Source organism: Acomys russatus, chromosome 8, assembly GCF_903995435.1.
Source record: "Acomys russatus chromosome 8, mAcoRus1.1, whole genome shotgun sequence".
NCBI classification, from domain to species: domain Eukaryota; kingdom Metazoa; phylum Chordata; class Mammalia; order Rodentia; family Muridae; genus Acomys; species Acomys russatus.
In genome coordinates, this window is record NC_067144.1 from 22,899,830 (window position 1) to 22,906,493 (window position 6,664).

The following is a 6,664-nucleotide window of genomic DNA, read 5'->3' on the forward strand; positions in this document are numbered from 1 at the left end:
TCATAGTTCCTGCAGCTGTGGGTTATGGAACATGGCAGAACTGGGGTGGAAACACTGTAAGAAACAGTACCACAAAGTCTGGGGTGACTCAGTCTCTCTTAGAAATGGTTGATTAAATAAGACTGGAACAATGGCAATATCAATAAACGTGCTAATATGGGAGGGAGGACATTTCATGGGGTTCCACCTCTGACAAAGAACTTCAGGAAGCTAATGAGAGCTAAAGAAGGAGAGTTAACCTTTCCCAGGGATGAGTCCCCTTACTGGCTATCCAGTGCACCATGGTCAGTCCTGAAACCATATACATACAAATAACAAAAATAGACTCAGCAAATTGCATATATATATACACACACACACACACATATACATATATGTACATACATACACACACATATATACATTTATATATTTGTGCACACGTGTGTGCACACACATCTCAATAATAAAAAAGATTATTAACTTGAAAGTGGGGAGTACATGGGAAGGAATAAAGGGAGGGTTGCTAGATGGGCTAGAGGGAAAAAAGGAGAGGAGAAATGATATAATTCTATTTTATTAAAAGAAGACATTTTAAAACATTGAGAAGCGTTGAATGAAACCCACTGTCCCTTCAGATGAGGAATCATGGAGTCTGAAGTTTGGAAGGAAGAAGTGTTAAAGTTGTGGTTTGGCAGTTTGTCAGCTCTAGTTACAGTTTAGAAGCATTTGGAGAACTTTAAAGATTACTGGTGTCCTTGAAAACTGACGTCAACAATTGTCTTAGTTACTGTTGTACTGCTGTGAAGAGCTATCGCGACCAAGGCGATTTATAAAAGAAAGCATCTAATTGGGGCCTTGATTACAGTTCAGAGGGTGAGTCCATGACCACCATGGCAGGGATCTTGGCAGCAGGCAAACAGGCATGGCACTAAAGCATTAGCTGGGCTTACATCTGATCCACAAGTTGAAGGCAGAGAGAGAGAGAGAGAGAGAGAGAGAGAGAGAGAGAGAGAGAGAGAGGGAGGGAGAGAGAGAGAGAGAGAGAGAGAGAGAGAGAGAGAGAGAGAAAGAGGTGTAACCTTCTGAAATCTCAAAGCTCACTGAGTGACACACCTCCTCCAACAAACTCACAACTCCTAATAGTTCCCAAAGGAACCAAGCATTCAATATATGTGAGCCTATTGTATTGGCAGGGGCATTGTCTTCCAAACCAACCCAACTGACATCAATTTTCTTCGGATTATATCTAGGAATCTATACTCACAACAAACAAACAAAAACCAAAGCATTCCTATTGACTTTGCTTGTGTGGCCTAGACAGGAAGGTACAACTTATATAAACTTGCTCAAAATTTGCCTGGTGCTTGCCGGACACTACCGAGAAAGGCATGTCCGCTCTGGATTTCTCCTTCTCTGCAGAAGAGTTCTATAGCAATTTCTGCCCCACAGCTACACAAAATGTTTCTTTATGCTTGTGCCCCATCATTCCTGAGTCTGTTACTTGAGACCACAAAATTCAAATCTAATCTTTTTCACATGAAAGTTTTCTTCAAAGTTTGAAGGCAATTTTCAGTCATTCATTTTTCTAACTAAATATTTATCATCTATTCTGGATGCTGACCTTTGTGCTGGAAACGCAAAACAAGTTAAGAATGGTCATTGGGGTTAATATGTCCACAGTTTAGGAGGGAAGATGGAAAAACAAGTGATAGTCACACAGCCCAGCAGTGTATTGTTAACCTCTGCCTTTTCAACTCAACTCTCCCATTAAAATACAACCCTTAGACAGAATAGCAACTTTTCTTCATCTGGCATTATTTTGAGGCTTCTTGTCAAGTTTTAGATTTGTTTCATGTTGCCTACACCCCCAATAAAGTATAGGTCTCAGCAAGCGCTACAGGTGTCAGATGTGGTCTGAGTGGGCCACGGAGAGGGACAGCCATGGACTTCTTTCTCCTTTTAGAGGACACAGTGCTTGCATGTCAAAGAATTATTAACAATTGAATGACCCAGATTTCTCCTTGTCTTCAGGACTTCTTCTGATATTGAGCATCTTAATTATTTGGGTAAATAACGAATGAAAAACAAGCATGATGTGAGAATTCATGGTCGGACCATCTAACCTTCCTGTCTCTAGCCTACTTTCTCCCTGAAATCAATAAAGGGTTCCTGAAGTTATGTGTGAACAGTTTGAGGAAAATACATGCCATAGGACATGGTCCTAAAAGGGAGATTGTGATGGGCAGAGAACATTTCATCGAAAATATGGAGGGATAGGTTGATAAAAGTTTTTTTTTACATTCAAATGTTTTTTTTTGTTGTTGTTGGTTTTTTATTTTTATTTTTATTTTTTTGCTAATCAGTGTTGAACCTGGCTGATAGTGTAACCACTTCTGCATGCAAACTATACATTCCTCCGTCTTCCTCATCTTTTCTGCTTTTTGTTTTGTAAGCTAGGTAGTAGAATTCGTTGATGGTAGACTTCATGTGTTGATTCCCAGTATGCCTTTATGGAAACTATTAAGTCAGTGACGTATTTTATCTTCATCCAGCTAAAGTGCCAGTGGTATTGGAGACCATCAGCAGTGTCCCCCTCAATGGACTTTTTCTATCATTGTAAATCCCCTTTCCTTTTATGTTTGCTAGTTAGTATCTCAATAAGGCACACTGTGTATGTTTGGATTTCTGCATTAGAATTTAACAAAATACTTCACAAACATTTATTGCAAAACAAAATTTTTTCCTGCTGGAGTATGGTGGCATTCTGACTGGGTTTTGTTAAATTTCAGAAGCTTGGGTTCTCCTGAAAGAAGGAATCTCAATTGAGAAAATTTATTCCATCACAGTGTAGGCAAGTTTGTAGGAAATTTTCTTGTAGGAAATTTTCTTGACTAACGATTGATATGGGGGCTGGGCAGCCAGCTCACTGTGGGCAGTGCCACACGAAGACAGGTGGTCATGGGTTTGTATAAGAAAGCAGGCTGAGAAATTCAGGAGGAACAAAGAAGAAAGCAACACTGTTCCATGGTCTCTGGTTTAGTTCCTGCCTCTGGGTTCCTGCCTTGAGTTCCTGCCCTGACTTCCCTTTATGGAGGACTACAAATTGTAAGCTGAAATAAAGTTGACTTTGGTCATGACTTTTAATCACAGCAACGGAAAGCAAACTAAGGGAGATGCCACGATGAGAACAGTAGATCATGGGTGACAATATCACCATCAGAATCTGTAAGCATTTACTGGGGTTGGGTTTCATAGTAGTTTCAAATGAGAGCCCCCTTAAATTCCATTTAGGAGAAGATTTGTATAAATTTCCTTTATATTTGGCCCTTCTTTACTACTTCTCTCATAAGAGAAAAAAAAAATCAATAATGGGTAGCTATGCCTGAACACAACATATGTATTCTAGTTTAGCAGGCCTTCAGGAGAGTCTGAGATGCTGTTGAACTAAGAGAGAGTGGAACCAAAGCATCTGAATGGGAACTACAATGAGAGAGAAACTCTGTGTTTTTGCTTAATCAATCTGCTGCTGGACGCACTGACTTATTCAAGATGTTGAGATTGCATTGCAGTGTACTCATGGGTGACACTGGTCTTTATTTGCTCACTTTTTTTTCTTGACTCATTCTTCATGGCAGAGTTTTGATGGTCAGCCCTTGAAGGGGCGCATTTATGGTGATATTAGTCATCTACATCATTTCTGCCAGCCTCATCTTTTTGTGACATTTGACTTTGTTGACAATTCTGTCATGAGATCCTTCCCTTATGCTATTTTACTATGCTACCATGGTGGATTTTTGTCTTTCAAGTTCATTCTTCTCTCATTTATTCTTCCCACTTCCTAACCATGGAAATTCCTTGAGACTCAGTATTTTGTTCTCTGACATTAGTAGCTGTGTGTACTTTTCCATTTGGATGCCTCCATTCACATGATTATAAGCTCCAAATCATTATTTTCAGCGGTGGAGTACATCCATTATCAATTATCTATTAATGTCAAATGTCACTGTAATTATTATGATTCTCTGTTTCATGTATTCACCTGCATTTGCTGCTGTCAACTTATTGTTAATTCTTAAAATCAAGTATTTCATTACCTCCTTTGCTGGTTTTCTATTTCTTCAGAAATCATTGAATCTTTCCAGTTATCCATATATATATATATGAGATATATATATATATCTCAGTATCTCAGACAATTGAGTGGATTGTGGCCCAAAATATATGATCTCTACATAAGCATGATTAGCAGTAAGTATGTTTAACAGTTACTTCTTGTTGCTGTGATGAAACAACATGACCAAAACCGACTTATGGAATACAGAGTTTGTTTTGGCTTGTGGCTCCAGAGGAAGAACCTATAGTGTCGGGGGAGGCATAGCAACAGGCACCTGGACAAACAGTATCAGATCTTTAATAACAAACAAGAGATAAAAGAGAATGGCCTGCAAGTGGGGTGAGTCTATAAACACTCAAAGCCCACCTCCAAAGTCATACTTCCTCTAGTAAGGCTCCATGTCCTAAATGATCCATAACCTCATCATATGGTGCCACCAGCTGGGGACCAAATGCTCACATAGATGAGCCTACAAGGGACATTTCTCATGTAAACCACTGCAGTATGTAATCACAAAAATGTAGCTTACTACATGTCCAGGAAGGTCATTGAAAGATAACATGTAAACAGCATCGGGCTAGACTGAAGACTGCATAATGCAAGTGAAGTTTGAATAAGGATTTGATGGATGATGAGTCAGGGCTTGAGAAGGGTAGTTCAACACAGAAAAGAAAATTTGAACAGAAAGGTGAAACCAACCATCCCCAAACAAACAAACAAATGCAAGCAAACAAAGAAATGCTCACCACCCACCATTGTTAAAAGTGGCTATGGGAGAGAGCTGCAAGTCAAAGCAACAAAGGTACCAACGTGATGAGCAAAGGTAAATAGAACCAGCACGAGTGGACACAGGGACAAAGATCTGGATGCTGCTGCAGAGAAACATGTGAGGACAGGGTGATGGTCCTTTAGGTAGAGAGAAGATGCTGGCTCTGGAAGACAGATTAAGACCTCAGTATTTCTGGTTATGCTTCATATCCAACCAGTCAACACATCTTACTGTATAATGCTTGCATATACCTTTACTCCATTCTTGGTTTTGGTTTTGTCAGTTGGTTCTAGAACTATAGTTTCCGGTTTAGGTTTTTTTTTTTTTTGTCTTTGTTTTTTAGTTTTTTTTTTTTGTTTGTTTGCTTTTTGTTTTTTTGGTTTTTTTTGAGACAAGATTTCTCTGTGTATCCTTGGCTGGCTGTCCTGGACTCACTTTGTAGATCAGGCTGGCCTCGAACTTACAGAGATCTGCCTGCCTCTGCTTCCCGAGTGCTGGGATTAAATGCATGTGCCACCACCACCTGGCTGTTTGGTGTTTAAATTGTGGCACTAGAGCCATAGTGATGCAAAATGGCAGTCACCACAAGCTCGGGAGTAAAAGGCCCTCAAAATTTCTGGCTGTTGGAAGAGCTGGGAGAAGACCAGAAAGGAATAGACACCCCTGTCTGTAAGATTTGTAACAAAAGTCAATATGAGCGGTGTAAGTAGTTTGAATAGAGTGGTGGGTTCAAGAGCCATGGCTGTCCTGGTGAAATGGCAGAAATCCCACAGCATCAAAGTCATCCTGCAGGAACTTCCACACTTGATGATGTCAGAAGAGAACATGAAGCTGCCACAGCCACTAGAATGACAGTGTCACATCAATTAGTCACCAGGACCCTGGCCCCTCCCTCCCCATCCAACATAAGACTCCATTTTCCACAGTAGTGAATGCTCTAGATACATCTGTAGACTTCAAAGCACTGGACAGGAAGCTCTGCTCAGACTTCATCCTGAGACACTGATCTGATACTAAATTCTTGTCCATTTGAAATACCTAAGTTGCACTGTGTAACATCTTCTATCCAGTGTAATCGCTGTCTGCCTGGTTGAACTTCTGGGATTGAGAAGGAGTGTGTTGAAATCTGTTTTCTTTGGGAGCAGTGGGCACAGCTGACACAACTGGGAACAGACACGTCACACAGTCACCTGCTGCTGGCACATGGCCTGGGTCTGCCTTTGCCTGCCCTGCCCTTCCTCCACAGCTGTGTGGAGGCCTTTGGAATAGACGGATAGGCTTGGGAATGCTTTGGCTGCACACCTGCTTTTTAAAGTCTTAAGTGATGGCCCATCCAAGCCATTGTCCCCGCTCATCTACTCCTACCCTTGGCCAAAGTTTAGAATATAACCTTTCCCTCCCTTTGTACTGGCCGTGGGTGAGGGACTCGGGGCACCTTGGCTCCCTGTGTTTTGGATGGTTTGCTCGGTGGAGTTCCAACCTTCTCTGTTGTTTTGTTTTTGTTTTTCGAGACAGGGTTTCTCTGTGTAGCCTTGGCTGTCCTGGACTCACTTTGTAGACCAGGCTGGCCTCGAACTCACAGAGATCGCCTGCCTCTGCCTCCCTTCTCTGTGTTATCTTCCCACTGTCGTGCCACCTCCTTAACTAAAGCAACCTTTCACACAGAATCCCCACTTAATTTGAAGCCTTCTGTTGTATGTTTTTTCTTCCCACTGGGGCTGCCTGACATCTTCTTTCTGTGGATAAGCCACCTGTGAAGGGACACGGTATGCCATCGAGGACCACTCCTGCCTGGCTGA

General features: G+C 41.4%; 1 pseudogene; it reads left to right on the forward strand.

Annotated features, from left to right (window-relative positions):
• Window positions 1-5,437: 5,437 nt before the first annotated feature.
• LOC127193098 (ubiquitin-conjugating enzyme E2 variant 1-like) lies at window positions 5,438-5,735 on the forward strand (annotated as a pseudogene).
• Window positions 5,736-6,664: the final 929 nt, after the last annotated feature.